This window comes from Vidua macroura, chromosome 12 (genome assembly GCF_024509145.1).
Source record: "Vidua macroura isolate BioBank_ID:100142 chromosome 12, ASM2450914v1, whole genome shotgun sequence".
Lineage (NCBI taxonomy): Eukaryota > Metazoa > Chordata > Aves > Passeriformes > Viduidae > Vidua > Vidua macroura.
The window spans coordinates 3,739,160-3,757,537 of NC_071582.1; the positions used below are offsets into that span (position 1 = coordinate 3,739,160).

Sequence of the window (18,378 nt, forward strand, 5' to 3'; positions counted from 1 at the left end):
TGGGTCAAATAAAACTGAAGACACCTTGATGGCATGGGTGGGTAGAAGCTGTGCTAGTGGAACCCAGCTTGGGATAAACTCAGGAAGCCCTGAGCTGCTGAGAGCCTTTTGGTCCTGTCCAAAGTGAATCCAGCATCCAACAAGTACGTGTTTCCCCTATGGAAGGACACATTCCTGTCAAGTGCCATCCAGTATTCATAAAAAGTGTCATAACAGAACAGCAGTGAGATGGGATTCAGATGCAGGGTCTTTGTATTCCAACTTAAGAAAGCTCCAGGTCCCCAGGCTTGGCTTGTAGTTACCTAATGGGAACAGGTTGTCCCCTCTCTGTCCCACCAATACCTAGAGCACTTCCAAAAGCTGAGGACAAACAAGCAGAACGGTTTCTTTGTTGCCTCAGCTCAAAATGACACCAAACTTCTGCTAAGTCTCATACCAGCTCCTAAAATGATCTTCAGACACCACTGGTTAGATTTAGGATCAGCCTCCTGGTGCTCAGTGTTTGTACCTGATGGTTCAGGAGACAGGAAAACATCTGGACTCTCACAGCACTGAGCCCTAAGCATGGGTGTAAGGGCTCTCTCAATGTCCAAGTGTCCACCACAGAGCAGCAAAGCCTTGGAGAAGATTCCACTTCCCAGCAACAGAAATGAAGTTATGAGGTGGCTTCAGAAAGGGATTTTCATGCAAGTACCTAATTCAGTGAGATGATTTAGTCACCGAGTGCCAAACACACCACAAACTGGCATGATTCAGCCTAGCTCAGGTGTGTCCTGCAGGGATCAACAGCAAACACCAGCCAAAGCTTGTGTGGCTGTGCATCCATGTCCTTCTGTGATTCCAAGTATGACCCCACAGTAACTCAAGCAGCTGTTTTTCACCAGCACACAGCCTCATACAAAGAAAGGATGAAAAGATAAGAAGGGAACATGCCCAAGAACAGTGGAGTGGGTAGAAGTCTCAAGTACACTCTGTGCAGCTGAACTTTAAGACCTGGCCTGGCAGGCGAAGCCCAAATGCCCCACAGCAAATGGGAAAGAGAACTCTGCCAAGTCTGCATCACTCCATCCCACAGACTCTTGATGGTGCCAATAGACTTCATTCGAGGCTGCTCATCACTAAAAATTCCTTGTAAGAGCTGGGTAATAAAACTGGAAACACGGTGATGTAAGAGCTGGAACAGCAGCACTTCTTAAAAAAATAGTAATGGTGAGTCCACCAGGAGAGAGATGGAGTGTATTAAGGGAAAACACAAGAAAACCTGAAAGTCCATGATTTAATGTACATGTTTTTTCCTTTTAATGTCTAACTTTACCTTCTCTTTCATGAAGATACTGCCTTTTCCAGCAGTCAAGGAAAGAGGAGCAGACCACGCTGTCTCTTCATATAATGAGACATTTGGAAGGAATTTGACTGACATCACCTACATATTTTGTTTGCAATTAAACCATGTCTTGAAGAGGAAACCATGTACCTGAGACCTACACAGGGAGAGAAATCTGTCCCAGCCTTTAATGGGCTGCTTTTATGGAGGTGAATTGCTGTCAGACGGAGGTGACTAACCATTCACCTGCTTATGAGGCTTAGAGCACAAGGGAGCTGGAAAGGTGAGAACCACAACTCTTTAATAATAAATCCTGCTGATTTGGGCTCAATAAATCAGTGCTTCAGCCTAAGCAACCCAATGCTGTTGCCACCACCCTGATTACTTGCCACCTCTGTTTTGGGAGAGGAGGGTTTTTATTGGGATAGATAATGTCCAGTAAAAACGGCCAGAATTTGATATTTAAGGCACTGTTACACTCAAAGCCTGAAACCTTCTACAGCAATCCGCTTCCTGGTATGGGATTATAAAAACTCCATTATGTCAACACTACAGCCCCAAAACAAGCTGACCCACCCCAAAGCTCACCTATCCCACAGGGCAGCATCCTTATGGCATATAAAGAGCCATTATTTCCTACCTCTCTGATAAGACTCTGTGTATCTCCCAGATCTCCCAACTCTGTGTCCTGATGAAGCAGTTCAGCTGTCAGAAGGATCTGGATTACCTATGTGACTGAAAGGTACTAGGAATTACATCCAGACCAAGCAAAATACCCACTGGAGAAGCAGAACCCCCTTGCAGGCGGGCCAGAAGATGTTTAGATCCTGTCTCTTGCCTTTTAAATTTTCATTTATTATAATTTATTTCTAAATGAAGCAAAGGTCACTCCATTTGCTGGCAGTTGAGTTGCCTCCTCCCCAGTGCAAGGTCCAGTCTTGGTTACTGGTCTAATTCTGTGCTGGTGGCTACACCCATGCAAACACCATCAGCTCCATAAAAATGTGCACTTCCTCAGTAGTGCCATTAGGCACCGTAATCCCAAAATACACAGACAGACAGTTGCATTTGTTCACAGAAACTAAATGTTTGTGCCGAGCTCCTTCCTCAATCTGGCAAGGAAGTGGCCTGTGGGACTCTCCTCCAGGGGGAAGCCAAGCAGGAGCCACTAACACTCCAAGAGCAGCCACATGGCTTTAAAAAATCATAGTACTTGAAGGTTTGTGCTGTTGGTTGGTTTTCTGGGTTTTGTCTTCCTCAAATTTGAAGCTGTCAGCTCCTCAGAAGTCTTCACACACTGGATGGGTATTTTAGCTCCTTCCAGGTGTACTATGAAGCACCAGACCTGTAATTTCTCTACCTGTGCTTTCACGGTCCAGCTTCTTTGTAAAATGACGCCAAGATGAGGTCCGTGTGCTCCAGGTGGAGCAGCAGTAGAGATGGAGTCTCTGCACTGGTATTCCTGCAAAGCCATTGAACACACCAGAATATGTCTGGGTGGCACGTGCAGCAGCAGAGATGGCAACAAACACACTCTGGTTTCTCACAGTGACAGTCTGGAGAAGTTTCAGAGACATCTTCTTGCCAATACCCATCCAGCTCTCACATGGGCATCACCAAGGTCATCAAATTTCCCCCCTCAAGCGCACAGTAAAAGGACAAATTTAAATTTGTGAAGGATCAGCCTGGTTAAGACATCACTATCCCTTCCTGGCTCTTCTGAACACAGGCTGGCAAACAGGGGTGATCAAACACCACCTGCCTTTGCAAAGGGTGATGGACAATGTGCCCAAGAGGGTGTTAATGCCTACAAGGACATCTGCAATCCCCAAAATCCCTGCATAGCGACAAAAATACCATGGAGCTGTGGTAGGGGTGGGTTAGGTTGGATATTAGGAAAAAATTCTTCCCCCAGTGGGTGGTCAGGCATTGAACAGGTTCTCCAAGGAATGGTCTTGGCTGCCACAGCTCAAGGAGTGTTTGGACAATGCTCTCAGAGACATGGGATTATTGGGGTGTCCTGTGCAGGGCCAGGTGTTGGACTTGATAATCCCTGTGGGTCCCTTCCAACTCAGGATATTCCATAAACTATGAATTTTCAAGTCACAAGCAATAACTCCAAAGCCATATCTAGCTTCAATGGCACATTTATTTTCATTATTAAGCCAAATTTTGGAAATGTCGCTGTGTTAAGGTCATGGCAGTGGATTTAATTTGTGTCAGCTTCTGTCACTGACACTAATAACCCTTTATGTGCATCTCAAGCACGGTGTCACTGCCTGATGCTTATCTGACAGGTCAATCAAAGGCACTTCAACAGTGAGTGAACACCTGAGCTCCCTTTCTGAGGTCACCTTGCTGTTTTGGTTACATCCATTACGATCTGTGCCAGAAGAGCATTACCACTGGAGCTACTCAATGCCCTAAAGGAGGGATACTGGATTACCAACCCACAGCAAATGTTCAAGCTCACAGTGCATCCGATGGAGCAACGTCAGCTCAAGGAAGCAGCCTGTAAGCCAGCAGGGAAATAAGCTGAAGGGATAGTTCCGTTTTGGAGAGGTAATTTTACATGAAAACTCTTCCTCCTTCTTGCCTTTCCCTCACATTAAGGACTTTGCACAGTTCACAGCCTGGCTCCGTTTGCTCTAAACTCCAGACGTGCCTATGTAAAGGGAATATTGTGCCAAAACAAACAAATCTTCCACCCACTTGTGGTCCAGCAATCCATTAGGAAGGAAAGACAAGGCACACATCACTAAAACTATAAATACCCGCTGGTATGGACAAGGGTGAAGGTTTGTGGTTAACAAAAAGAAGGATTTTGCTGCATTCCTCAAGGCATTAGAATTATACGTTGACACTCCTGTTTCAGAAGTTTCTAACCCTTTCCTGTGTGTATAGACTGGTTTAGGTTGGAAGCTCAGTTTGTTCCACCCCCTGCCATGGGCAGTAACACTTCCCACTAGCCCAGGTTACTCCAAGCCCCGTCCAGCCTGGCCTGGAACACTTCCAGGGAGGAGGCAGCCACAGCTGCTCTGGGAAACCTATGCCAGGGTCTCCCCATTCTCAGAGAGAAGAACTTCTTCCCAATATCCCATCTAACCCTGCCCTCTGGCAGTGGGAAGCCATTCCCTGTGTCCTCTCCCTCCATCCCTTGTCCCCAATCCCTCTCCAGCTCTCCTGGAGCCCCTTCAGGCACTGGAAGGGGCCCCAAAAATCTCCCTGGAGCGTTCTCTTCTCCAGGTGAGCACCCCCGGCTTTCCCAGCCTGGCTCCAGAGCAGAGGGGCTCCAGTCCTTGGAGCATCTCCGTGGCTTCCTCTGGACTCTCTCCAGCAGCTCCACCTCCTTTCTTTGCTGGGACCCCTGAGCTGGAGGCAGCTCTGCAGGTGGGGTCTCACCTGAGTGGGGCAGAATCCCCCCCTACCCTGCTGCCCAAGCTGCAGAGCACTGAGGTTTGGGGTTGCCAGGGCTGTGCTCAATCCCTTTTCTGCCCAGCCTGTGTTTGTGCTTGGGATGGCCCTGGCCCAGGGGCAGGACACTGCACTTGGCCTTGTTGTGCACCATGCGTTTCCCACAGTCCCACCTCTCGAGGTCCCTCTGCATGCCATCCCTTCCCACCAGCCTGTTGACCACAACATAAAGTTGGCATCAATCCCACTTAACAAAGAATTCAAAGACACTGAATTTCTGCACCATTATGATGAAGTCATAGGAGACCTATCTACACATATTCCCTCTGTGAGGAAAATAATGAAGTACCAGCTTAGCTGTGCAGCATAACACAAAGGAATCCACATGGGAATGGCGTTGCTCATCCCCGTCCACAAAAAAAGAACTTCAGAACTTGGGCCTTATTAGATACTGGATCACCCAAGAACTGAAACCGCATTTCCTAAGACATCCTTGAATTCACTTACTCCAGCAGCAGAAGCTATAGGAAGTGTGTGCAGCTCCATTAAACTGTATTTCCCATACTAGAATGACTTAAAAATTAGTGACACTGCAGAGAGAAGCCTAAAGGTTTCTCAAAAATCAAAACTGTGATATAGGAACAGTTTGGTGCAGAGAGATTATAAAACACCTTATGGACTCCCTGGATTAGCAATGGGAGAAACTGAAGCCAATGCCCTGCAAGAAAACACTGAACAAGGAATGATGATCAGAGGAAGTCTCTGGAGCTGGAGGAGAAAGCTGTTGATTCTACCTCTCACACTCATCTGGACTTCAGAGTTAAGTTTATCTTTTAAAACAAAGCAGAGATGCCACACAGGTACTCACAGAGATCTACAGCCAAGGGAAGCACATCCTGATGATAACATTCCTTTATCCTGCACTGCATGGCCCTGGACTAATCACTGCTGGCACATTCCTTCTCACTGAACTTCAATGCTTATTTCACAAGCAGTAACCTCACTGAGCAGAAACACAACACCTTTTTCCACCCTATTAGTTTTAACACCATCATCTAAAACAACACATGGGGGGTTGTCCCATGCAGGATTTGCCTCCAAACCGTGGGAGAAGTCAGCTGCTACCGAGCCTCTTTGCCCTCTGAGAGGCACAAACCTCCCATCTAAATCCTCCCCCACCACCAAATCTTCACTTAAATACAGGCTGAGCTCTAAGAATCCTTTGCTGGAACCCTGCCTCTCTCAATCACAGATCCCCTTTAGGTGCTATCTTAAACTGTATTTCCAAGAGTAATTACTCCATTACAGCACCTGTTCCCCCTCCCATGCCAATAACATGACCTTGAGAAAGCTGGAAAAACAAGCCAAATTCTTCTGCCTACAAGGCAGTTCTTCCACAAGGAAAGACAGCACCTCTTGATCACATCTCTAGACAACAGCCCCGTACTTCAGGCACTTTTTCAAACATTGTCTTTTGTGGTTTGAAACCCAAAAATGGCTCTGTACTCAGCCACAAAATACCCTTTTGAATCACCACACGCGGAAGAAAATTCAGGCTATTTCTAGCTGAGTCTTCTCAGTCAGATCATGAAAACAGGCAGGTGGCACAAGGGCATTTCAGATTATTCCTGAGAAGCTGATGCCATGACAGTGCAGGTGTGATGGACAAGCACCAGCCAGCCAAGCCCCCGGGAACATGGGAAGAGCAGAGCGATGCTCCGTGTTGGAGTGAAGGACTTAGAGACTCTCTCAGAACCTGTAATATCATCAATGCTACTGTGCTGGACTGGTTCTCACCACCTGACTGAACTTGCCCTGCTCTAGGTGAATCTGTGCAGCCTCCTGTTCCCACAGCTCATGGAACAGTGCCCTACAGCTTGGGCCATGAGAGGTAGCCCATCCCTTCTTGAACCTGTGACCTCCAGAGCTCATTTGAAGTCAACCACCATCCTTGTTCACATGGAGCAGCTCCATGTCTCCAAAGATGGCATCCCAGAAAAAGCAAAACTTGATACAAATTCACCATGGCCAACTTAAACATCTGCATCAGGAAAGATCTTTCTAACCCATTCTCCATTTCCATGGATAGGCAAGACAACAAGAATTGGAAGAATGCTGTTTTGTCACAGAAACTGCGCAGACTTGATTCTCATTCACCTGGAGAAGAAAGTTTAGGTGAGAAGGAAACTGAGGACCATCTGCCTCCTACTACAGGAAATGTTAAAAATTAGACCTCCCAGAACCCGAGGGCAACATTAAAATGGAAAGCAAACTCTCAACCATGCTGGTCTGGCCATCATCCCTCCCAGGCTGTATCTCAGGACAAGGTGAAGATGCACATGGAAAAGGAAACAGCCTACCTAAATATAATCAACCCCTTGTTTGCGATGGATCATTGCTTGACCACATCTATAAAGTATCAGTCTGATGTCCCCAAGGGACCTGGCTTCATTGCCTGCACTCTCTGAAGTGATTTACAGCCCTGCAAACCTCTGCTGCTGCTTGAGGAAGAGAAGATTACAATAACCATGTATTTGCCTGTAGAAATCACATCACCTGCCAGCTGGCCAGGAAGGAGGTTGGACAGTCCCTGTCTGCAGCTGATCTCTCCTTTTCCACAGGCCACACGTGCAAAAATGCTGCACAGCACAACCTGGGACCACTCACACCAAAGGATATCTGACAGGAAACAGGAGATGCCACTTCCAGGAGCCAGACTCTTCTGGTGTCCCCTGAAACACTACCAGATACCGGTGAAGATGCCCAAGTATTCTTTGACATTTCTTACACACCTGCATGCTGAGAAAATGAAAGGATTAATATGATTTTATAATCTTTTCCAGGGATTATTCCCTGGATTACTGTGATAGGTGCATGTTAGCAGTGGGGTTTGTTTGTTCTAAGGAAAGGTCAGTGGTACCGTATGACAATTTTCCCAACTCACATACATATACAAAAAGCAGGTGATCTGGGTAGTGATCAGGTACAAAACTTAGCAATCTCTGGTTTTCCTGGTAGTGGGTTTTTTCCCTAGGAAAGCAATCAGTGAGACCAAGCCTCCAGCACAGCTCAAAACCAGCCTTCTCGGCTCTGTTTACAACAGCACAACCACAGAGTCTGGGTGTGAGTCAAAGCTCCATATGTACAGCAATCCACATACTCGTGGAATCATGGAATGGTTTGGGTGAGAAGGGCCCTTAAAGCTCATCTCATTCCAACCCTCTGCCATTGGCAGGGATGCCACTCACTATGATAGGTCCCTTCTGGATATGATCTTAGTCTTTCAGACACACAGAGAAGTGTTTCATTCTCAATCATCTGCAAATGCTGAAGCTCAAAAAGAGGAGTTGAGGTGATGACAAAAAGCTCCAAATCCTTAGAACTGAAACAATTAAGTGCTTGCACCTCCAGACTCATGACCCAAAGGAAGTGAGCAGCAAGAAAACCTTCCCAGGTAAAAATCAGTTTATCCCAGCAACAAGTCTAACCCAAGTCTACAAACACTTCCCAGTAGCTGCCTTCAGGTGACCCCACAGCATCCCATGGGCCTGAAACAGAGCAGCTCAGGCTCCTCCAGCCCATTCCAGGGATGTAACAGACATGAGCAGAGCATTAGTAGCTCAGCAGTCAGGCTGACAAGCTAAAATCTAAAATTAGGCAAACAAAAGGCAACTCCAGCCCAGTGGAGCCTCCCAGCATTGGCAGCCATGGGTCAGGGTCACACCTCCCACACTGCTGGGAGGGACAGGGCAGTTTCATGAGCAGTGAGAGCCCCATACTGCCACGGTTACAATGAGGAAGGAGAGTGGGAGGCAAAGCCAGGCTTTAGGTGGCTCGTTGGGGCTGAGGATGAGAGGACATGGCCTCAATCTGTGCCAGGGGAGGTTCAGGTTGGACATCAGGAGGAATTTCTTCTCCAAAGGAGTTATTAAGCCTCGGAATGGGCTGCTCAGGGAGGTGGTGGAGTCACCATAGCTGGAGGTGTTCAAGAAACAGCTGATGGTAGGACTCGGTGTTCTGTTCTAGTTCAAAAGGTGGTGACTGGTCAAAAGTTGGACTTGATCTTAAACGTCTTTTCCAACCTAATTGATTCTGGGACAAGATAATTCTGACTGAAGAGCTGAGCAGCCCCCAGGTTACCAAACAGGCATGCCTGGTACACACACATCAGACATGTATCCCAGTTAACATCCAGCTACCCCAAAAGCCCCCTTCCTGGTCCTCCATCCATCAAACACCCTCAAGTCCCTCCTTTTCACCAGCTCTGGCACTTGTTTGACCTCTCAGTGAGTCAACTCCAGAACTGCAGGGCTGGCTGCCAGCTGAATCCCAGACTGGACTGGGCTGGAAGGAACATTAAAGCTCACCCAATTCCATCCCCCTGCCACAGGCAGGGACACCTTTCCACTAGCCCAGGTTGCTCCAAGCCCCGTACAATCTGGCCTTGAGATATTTTCATCTCCAGAATCTTGAAAATATCTGCAGAGCTGAACTTCTCTACTCAATCCTTACTTCTCAGGAACAGAGCTATCAGCAATACCCCCAGTTACAGAGCAGTAAATTTCCTCGTGAAGATCATCTGTCCCATGCACACATCCATGCCCAAACTGCACAAGAAGCAGCAAAATGGGAGCAAGATATCCTTCTGGGGAATGGAAATGGCACAGCTCTGCCTTGATTATGTAGTCTCTACAGACCTGAACAATAAAATAACAGACCCAAAACCCCAGGTGGCAGATAATTCACTCCCAGCAAAGAATCCCTGTGCAATCTTCTCCCACACAAGGTGGTCCTGGATGGACAGGACAAACCCCCAGAATGGGGGGATGTTTCAGAGACAAAAGCTGCTGGGAACTTCTTGCAGTGACCACCAGGACCACTCAACACATTGGGTCACTCTCTTCCCCCAGATGGAAAACTGAGGTAGGAGCTGGTTTCCCATGGAAATATAAAATAAGAAATAGTCCAGCAAAGCACACAGTTGATCACAGAAGACCTACAAACAGCAGGATTTCCATGGTGGCATATCCACCAAATAGAATCAATCCATACAGATCTAATTGCCCAAGTAACACTAACCGTTGTAAGACAGCTTGATCCCATCCCCCAGCTCCCAACACCACATTTATGGAAACACTAAAAACCACAGACAAGGCCTCATAGTTCACCACAAAAGTCAGGATCCATCGTTGCTGCAATCAAACTGCAAGGCTTGCAGTGGAATTTTAGCAAGGAAATGGAAATCACACTGGCATACAATTGTTCCGCCTCCCTGTTCGCCTTCACACATTTCTCACAGGTCAATTTTAAAGAATTAAGTCTTGTTCAGTGAAACATCTGGTGGCTGTTGCTAGAGGAAACTGACTATCTGCAACATTTGAGCAAAAATAATGAGTTACATAAAAGCCAGACTGCATAAGCAAGGACAAGTGTTTTGCCAGTCTGTGAATCTCAAAACCTTACATGAAACCTCATGTTTAATTTCTGGGTTAGAATTCAATGAAGTCAACTCACAAAACCCATGAAGATTTGAGTTTTCTCTAAGTTTATGAGGATATAATCGTGCAGTACTGGAATTAACTTTCTAGCTAGCAACTGTCCTAAAGATTTTTTGCCAACAGCATAGACAGATGAATTACAGCTTAAAAATGGACCATTTCAGCTTTAGGCACTTTCAGACTCAGTTCAAGACAGAACAAGTTCAAGAGTTAGAGAAGAGGGTTTTGTCTTTCACTGTTTGAGTCAGTTTTCCTATGCCTAATGGAAGAATATTTCCCCTTAATGCTACAGATCACCTTCTCCTCAGGTTTTCTCAGTGTCTGAAGACCAACATTGACCAGCTGAGGCTGCACTGGGCTGAACAGGAGGAGTGATTTCATGGGAGAAGTTGGGAGGAGCTCTAATGTATCACAATACACATCCACAAGACCAACCAGAAGCCTTTAAGATTTCAGAACTTTGATGGGGGCTCTCCAGCTCCTTAAGTCCCAAAACTGGAAGGGCAAAATTCCCAAGAACATCTCCAGCAGGCAGCTCTAATATACTGGAATTGCACTTCACATGATGTACCTTTCTACAAATAGATATTGCTGTTTTTTGAGGAGTGCTTAAGCACTTAAATAATCCAGAAGCCTGATGGATGACTAATACAACTAGAAAGCTCCATGTACAAAAAGAAATTTAGGCTTCCTCACATTACCAGGGCTGCTCTCAGGATGCAAGCAGGGTACAGAGGAGGCACCTATGGCCTCACAGCTGTCTCCCTGGTTTTGGACATCACCTTGAGGCTGCAGCTGCTGTTGCTCTTGTTCATTTATGCCATCCAGGGAAAAAAAAATTGCACCTAAGGCCAAATTCCTCAAGCCGGATGTGGCTGACTGAGCACACTGAGGTCACTACAGCAGTGCCAAGAGCCACATGGATATATATCCATCCTCACTCACATGGATAAAGTCTGGTTCTGCAGCACAAATGAGGGAGGGAAGCATCTGGCACTGGTTTCACTGGGGCTGGGAAGAAGTCAGGCCAGTGCACCTTGGGGAAACTGAGGCAGGGAACACACAGGTGAGGACACACACAGACAAGTGATGGCATGAGGCAGAGTGCTGGCTCACAGCAGCACCTGTGGAAGTCACAGAATGGGAAAACCAGCACATCTTCAAATATTAAATTAAAATATATAGAAAGATTAAAGAAGGCAGGAAAAGAAAACAAGCTTCACCCAAGTGAAAAAGCATGCTAGGAATGCAAACCTTGGGAAATAGGCATATCTGAGGCAAAAAACCTTCCTAAGATTCCAGACATCTCATAGGCAGGACACAGGAAAACAAGCCAGTGACTTCAGCTCCAAAAGAAACCCTCCACAATATCACAACAGCAAAGCTTTAGACCACAGGAGCTTCTCTTTGAGGGGAAAAAAAAAAAAAAGTGAAAGAAGGCCCAGGCAGATGACACAGCCTCTGCTGGGCTCACAGAAGATATTAAAGCACAGTACTGCACCAGCCTGAACTGCTCAAACTAAACACTTTTCAACAATTAATGACACTCCTACTGCTGTCACCAAAAATAGACAAATTGGTTTTAGGGAATGAAGCTGCAAAAATAATTTGAGATACAATATCAAGTAAAATTGGAACCAGATTTCTCCTCCAGGCTGGAAGCTGCTGAGAGGATGAAACTGTGGCCCATCCACTGTGTCCCCCCGCACCCAGCTGGAATTACCAAAAGGCAAGAGCTCATGAAACTTTCAGAGAAAATTCTAAATGGAAATTACAATTTTAAAAGAATTTTAAAAGAATTTTTTTTGTTGCATCACTTTGGCCGAAAATAGAAACAACATTCCCAAAGGATGCTGCACAATTATGGCCCTAAACAAAACATCCCAATGACTTAATCAGGATCACTTAGTCTGCACAGAAAAAAAAAGTTTATCACTACATAAATGCTTTTTCAGAAGTCCAGAAAGGGAACTCTGGTGCCAGTTTCAGCCTTTATGTACACCCCAAAAACCCCTTGTGCTAAGCAGGGACTTGCACTCCCTAAAGGTCACCACCCTCATCAAACCAGAACACTCACTGGTTTATTTTCATGAAATCAAGGGATCTACCCCCACTGGAATCAGTCCAACACTCTTACCTACAAATACTATTCAATTTGATTTCTGGAGAGAAAAATTTTCCCAAGTTTTGAGTTTTCTGCTCATTCCGTAGGTGATCTGTTACAGATTAGATAACCTGGCCCTTATTTTATTTGTCACACAAACACACTTACAACACAACAACTCTGCTCCAAGTTCACCACAAGACACTCTGAACTCTCCCTGCCTTTAATCCTGCCCAATTTCCTTGTTAGTCACTGGCAAGCAACACTGCAGCTACCTACTTCTCAGCTCTACACGTGTCTTTCTAAAAATAACACCAGGGAAAGGAAATCAGGGATGTAAGTTCCCAGATAAGTTACTTCAGATGAAAAATGCTGGCAAAACTGAGAGGGGGGGAAAAAAATCAAAATGGAAATAAGGAATAAGAATTGAACAACTTACATTTGGGTCTCTAAGCATCCTTCCATAGGCTCGGCAGGTATTTTATTGTTAATCCAGGTAAGAAACTGAATTTTTAGTGTCTTGCCTTATATAGAGAATCAAAGAATCACAGAATGGTTTGGGTTGGATGTGACCTTAAAGATCACATTGTTCCACCCCCTGACATGAGCAGGGACACCTTCTATTAGCCCAGGTTGCTCCAAGCCCTGTCCTGGTCTTGGACACTTCCAGGGATGGGGCAGCCACAGCTGCTCTGGGCAACCTGTGCCAGGGTCTCACCACTCTCACAGAGAAGGATTTTTTACTTGTATTTAACCTAAATTTCCCCTATTTTAGTTTGAAGTCATTCTCCCTTGTCTTGTTCTGAATGAAAAGTCCCTCTCCAGCTTCCCCGTAGCCCCTTCAGATCCTGGAAGGTTCTCTGAAGTGTCCATGCAACCTTCCCTTCTCCAGGTTGAAGAGCCTCAGTTCTCCCTGTTTCCACAATGGAGGTACCTCTTATCAAATAGAGGTAAGTTTGGGCTTTTTAGGAAGGAATATTTGAGCTCCAAGCTAAGACACTCCAGAACATCAAAGGCATGTGACGCTCACCAGCTGATGTGTAATTCACTTCTTAGGCTTGTTATCCAAAATCACAGGGCAGGGAGTGCCGGGCCACGGGAGCAGCAGAGCAGCCAGGCACTCATATCTGTACCGAACCTGGTAAGGAGGAAAACACATTTTAGGAAGTCTCCATGCAACAGTTTACACCAGCAACTTCCAATCTTACTGTATTCTGCTTAAAAACAAAAAAGGCATTATTTGGTTTCAGCTGGATATGGCAGCATCCAAGTACTGAGGATGAAACAGAGCCAAACCCCACTGCTCATAGGAAAATCATTCTCCTTACCCTATGTCAGGGCAAACTCATAGCTTTCCATGCAATAAACAGTGTGAACTTCAGTTCAGAAGACAGTGTGTTCTTAAAAAATACATCTTTCTGTCTCTTCAGTAATTGGAGGTTTGGTTTTTGGTAAACTGCGTTTCCCCACCTTGGGAAACAAGTTCCCAAACCTGAACTCCCTTGACGCAGTGTGCCTGGGCTGGCTCCATCTCCTGCCACGCTCCAGGCACTTCGGTCAGAAGGAAGCACAAGGGTTTTTTTTTGTTTGTTTGTGACTTTCTTCCTTAAAAAACACCCTCCAGAGCATAGGGTCCAAACAGCAATTTCTGAAGGGGAGTGCACTGTAAGATGTGTGGAAGTCAAACCGAAATGGAAGTATTTCTGGGTAACTCTGCCCAGAGCAACCAGAGACAGCTTGTTCTGTTCTGCACTCAAAACTTGGGCATGTAACACTCTTTGAAAGAAAACACATGGATAGTTCTTACAAAAAGGAAAATTTTAAAAAGCAACTTTAAGTTCTGAGAAGCTCTGTCATCTAAAGAAGATTCTTCTGAAACATCATGAGAGATTCCTTTATACAGGCTACAAGCAACCAGCTCCCCAATGGGTATTCCAAGTTAAGTCAGCAGTTTTATCCTTATTTTTCCAACTATTACAGCAAGGTAACAGTAAAGGTCCATATTAATATCTTAAAACAGAGGGTGTTTCTGCTTTTTCCAACATGAAGTGCAAGACAGACCAAAGCCACTGTGGCTGTGCTGCTGAGTGACACCACTTTGACTGAAGCATGCGGGAATTTGGTGTCCATCTCTGCCCTGTCCTTTCAGGAGCTTGTGGTCAGTCCAGTCCAAGTCACACCCATGCTCTTCTGACGTTGTTCATGGTTTCTGTCCTCCAGAAGCCTGGAGGATTGCTCAGTGGAGTTGTAGCAGACTTTGAAAGTCCTCACGAGCTCCCAACAGCTATCATTAATTAATCCTGCTCTACAATTATCCAGCTTCGGAATGAAGCCAACCACCAGCATGAGGAACACATACCACTACTCCAGTGTACAAGCAGTGACACTCACTCCTCTCAAATGAAAAGGTATTAGTGAGCTGAATGTAGGCCTCAATATAAAATTTACTGTAAAGCATTTAAGGCCAACTTTGTTCTACTTGATACTACAGTAATTCCAAGTTATTTGACCAGGTTGGAGGCTACAGCAAGGAAGAACCAGCCAAACTTGTACCAAAACAAGACCTAAAAGAAAGGGAAAACACACGCACCTATTCAAAGGAAAACAGAGATTGCATCTTTATTTAGTCACTTGTCATCCACTCCTGGGCAAAAAACTGGAGCATCCCATTAACATGACAGCCCATATATTTAAATGCTGAACACCCTTTCAGCTCTGCTGTCTTGTCACTTGGAATAGTCCCTACTTAAACTTAGAAAGAAAACTAAAAGCTGTGCAGAAAAATTCCAGATGGGTTCATTGGCCAGAAACTTACTCAGTTTCCTTATACCAATCCCAGTGTTTGGTGGTGACTCCAAACAAGGAAGCAAAACAGAAGACTCTATTTATAATACACTCCATGGTACAATGATTCACTTTAGGAGTAAAGGTAAATAAATCATCTCATGTCATCCTAAGGTTCAGGTTTGAACCAGGGGTTAGGCATTATTCATGTTCTGCTCAAAGAACAAGATGACCAGCACGTTACAGAGGATCAAAGTGTAACGTGGGAAAATCCCCGTGCCAGTCAGACTCTGCCACTTCCCACTGGCAAGGCCAAGTGACAAAACCCATCCCCACCTCATTCAAGACCGTTTTTTAACAGACCTTTTGACATGAAGCACAGCAAACATGACTCCCACATTCACACAGGTGTGACTCAAGCATCTTGAGAGAATCCCAGGTTCAAAAAGCAGAGCTTGGTCTCCATCCTTTTTCTGGCCATACACCCAGAAATCCTGTCCATGTTAAATGTGGTCAAGAACCCAGGAACCTTGTTTAGCTGCAAGCATGGCATGGAGCTAAAGACACCTCTGGCAGCAGCAGAAAGCAATAGTTAGCAAGTAAGAATATGTGGACAGCCCTGTTAGAGCACCAGTTTATCATGGTAACGAGCTCCAGCCTCTCCCTTTCCATCCAGCCTTGACGTCCAAAGCCTGACGTTATGGAGAATCCAGGGACCACATCCCTGGATGAAAGGAAGAATAAGGCAGAATGAAGAATGACAATGAAAGAGGAAGTCTGAAACTATGACTGGCAAGTGGGACCCTTTCTAGCTCCTGACAAATAATTATCCCTTTTTGCATTTAATTAGCATCTTCAGACTCTGAGCCCATTTCCTGTGACATGTCCTAGCATGGATGGCTCCAGAGTGGCCTCAGACCCAGAGACACACACCTGGAGCTGAACAGGCCTTGATGTTTTATAACCATGCAGGAGTCACGCAGGATCCTTCCATGAGGATGCTTTGCTTTGTACCAGGCACTTCAGCAAGAAGAGTTACTTATTTTCCAGAGTGCCAAAGGCAGGAGGACATGAAGCATTCACGGATGTGGAGCTGGGCACGGGTCCTACACACCTGTATTCAGGACAAGACCCTCTGCATGAGTCAACAGAACACAGCAAAGTGGTCTCTTCCCAGCACATGGCCAACAAGCAGCATGTTGGTCAGCCCTCAAAGGCCACTTGAGGAAGAAGTTATTTACTTCTTCCAGGTGAGGCATTGGAACAGAGAGACTGTGGACTCTCCATCCCTGGAAGTATTCAAGGCCAGGTTGGACAGGTCTCTGGTCTAGTGGAAGGTGTCCCTGCCCACTGTAGGGTCAGAATGAGATGAACTTTGAGGGCCCGTTCAACCTAAACCATTATCTGAATATCACAGAATCACAGAAACACCACCACACCAGCCGGAGAAGCCACAAAGATCCCCAAAAACTCTTCCAGCTGTCAGTGTGGGGAGAACAGGGCTGCACCAGAAGCTTTAAGCCTTGCTGGTTATTTTCTCCATTACTTTTCAAAGCAAGGAGCAGACAAGTTTGTTTCCGTTCCAGAGTAAAAACTAACATCCTTGAGGGCATTGTGTGAAAAGCTAGCATTTGCTACCTAGAGTACACAACCAGGTCTTTCATCTCCTCCAGGGGCCAGAGAAATACTTGCCAGCCTGAACCAGGAGGAGTGACTTTTGTGGCGTAGTGCTTCCAAGGTGGGAGTACAGCACAGCCACTTTTTGGCTCCCGAGGAGGACATGGCTCCTGCCACAGCAGGGAAAGTGACTCTACAAATCTACTTCTCCATAGTTCTCTCAGGAAGCTGGTACACAGATTTTGGATCTTTTATACTTCAGCTCATTATTATTTTATTACCAGTTAGCAGCACAAAACTCTGGGTAGCACTTTGAAAAAGCTTCTCATCTTTAGGCTCAAGGTGTTTTTACTCTTCCCAAATTAAAGCACAAGAACAATATTCAAATTCCAACCTAATGGACACTGCCCTACTCCAAAGTGTTCACACCATCAAGCACAGCAGAAAAGGTACAACGGCTCCCACCAGCATTAGATGATGGAATGGAACCTCAAGAACCAACATGATGCTCCAGTCCTTGCATTGACCTCAGACAATGGGATCCCAGCTTAGCAGTGCCCAGGATGTGTAATTCTCCATAAACAAATGACTTATCTGAAAAGCAACCCATCAGTCCTGGATCAGTGGGGGTTCACATGAGCAGACTCTCAGTCATAGCATTCCACACTCATATGGAAAAATAAAAGGTCTCTACAGACCATTTCTGGTGTGTGGTAAAGCCTCTTCAGGACACCTCAACTCTGCCAGACAGTTTCAGCATAAACCTTTAGATATATGAAGCTGAAGCTGTGTCTGGAGAGGGTTCAGTTGGATATTAGGAAAAGGTTCTTCCCCCAGAGGGTGGTCAGGCACCGAACAGGCTCCCCAGGGAACAATCACAGCCCCAAAGCTGCCAGAGCTCAACGTCCTTTTCGACAGCACTCTCAGGCATAGGGTGGGATTCCTGGGATGTCTGTGCAGCACCAGGAGTTGGATTTGAGGACCCAATTCAGACCTCATGTCACATCCTCCAAGAGGCAAAGAGGTGAACCAAAGAATAGAGCACAGCTAGCTTCACCTCCAGTCTGGAAGAGCACCCATGCACATATTTGGGAAGGGAGTAAGAACACTATGCATTTTTCAACCTCCAGTGGTTTCTATTTCTGGGGCTCCCCAAGTCAGTTTGGACATCTGAGTGTTCTGGGTATGATTGCTAGGGTTTTCCTGTGCAAGGTGAGGAACTGGACTTTGCTGATCCTTGTGGGTCCCTTCCAACTCAGGGCATTCTACAGTTCTATCAAGAACAGTCAGTGAAGCCTTTGTGAGTGTGTCCAGCTCTTCTCCAGACTTGCACAAAGTTTTTGTAGCCACAGTGGTCCCTGGCTACCTGAACAACATCTGAACTCATCTTCTGTCAGCTCCATTTAACCCTTTCTGGACTTCATGGCAGCAGGAGTGGACTGTCCTGACACATGTACCCCTGATGGTTTTGTGACCTGACTTACCCCTCTGCTGACCCTTGAGTGTCAGACAGGTCTAAATAACCACTTCTTGGCAGAAGAGGAAGAGACGTGAACTTTGACTGCACAGACTCAATAAACAGCATTTTGCTGTGAATAAATCAGTGACATCATCTGCTGATTATCAGCAGATATCAA

General features: G+C 45.9%; 1 protein-coding gene across 2 annotated transcripts in view; it reads right to left on the bottom strand.

Annotated features, from left to right (window-relative positions):
* The window catches only part of CSNK1G1 (casein kinase 1 gamma 1), a 101,303-nt gene that overhangs the window by 67,943 nt on the left and 14,982 nt on the right, over positions 1 to 18,378 (bottom strand). For both annotated transcript variants that reach the window (XM_053988445.1, XM_053988444.1), the window contains exon 2: positions 13,371 to 13,478. The gene's annotated coding sequence lies outside the window, so the exon portion shown is untranslated. The remainder of the gene's footprint in view (positions 1 to 13,370; positions 13,479 to 18,378) is intronic.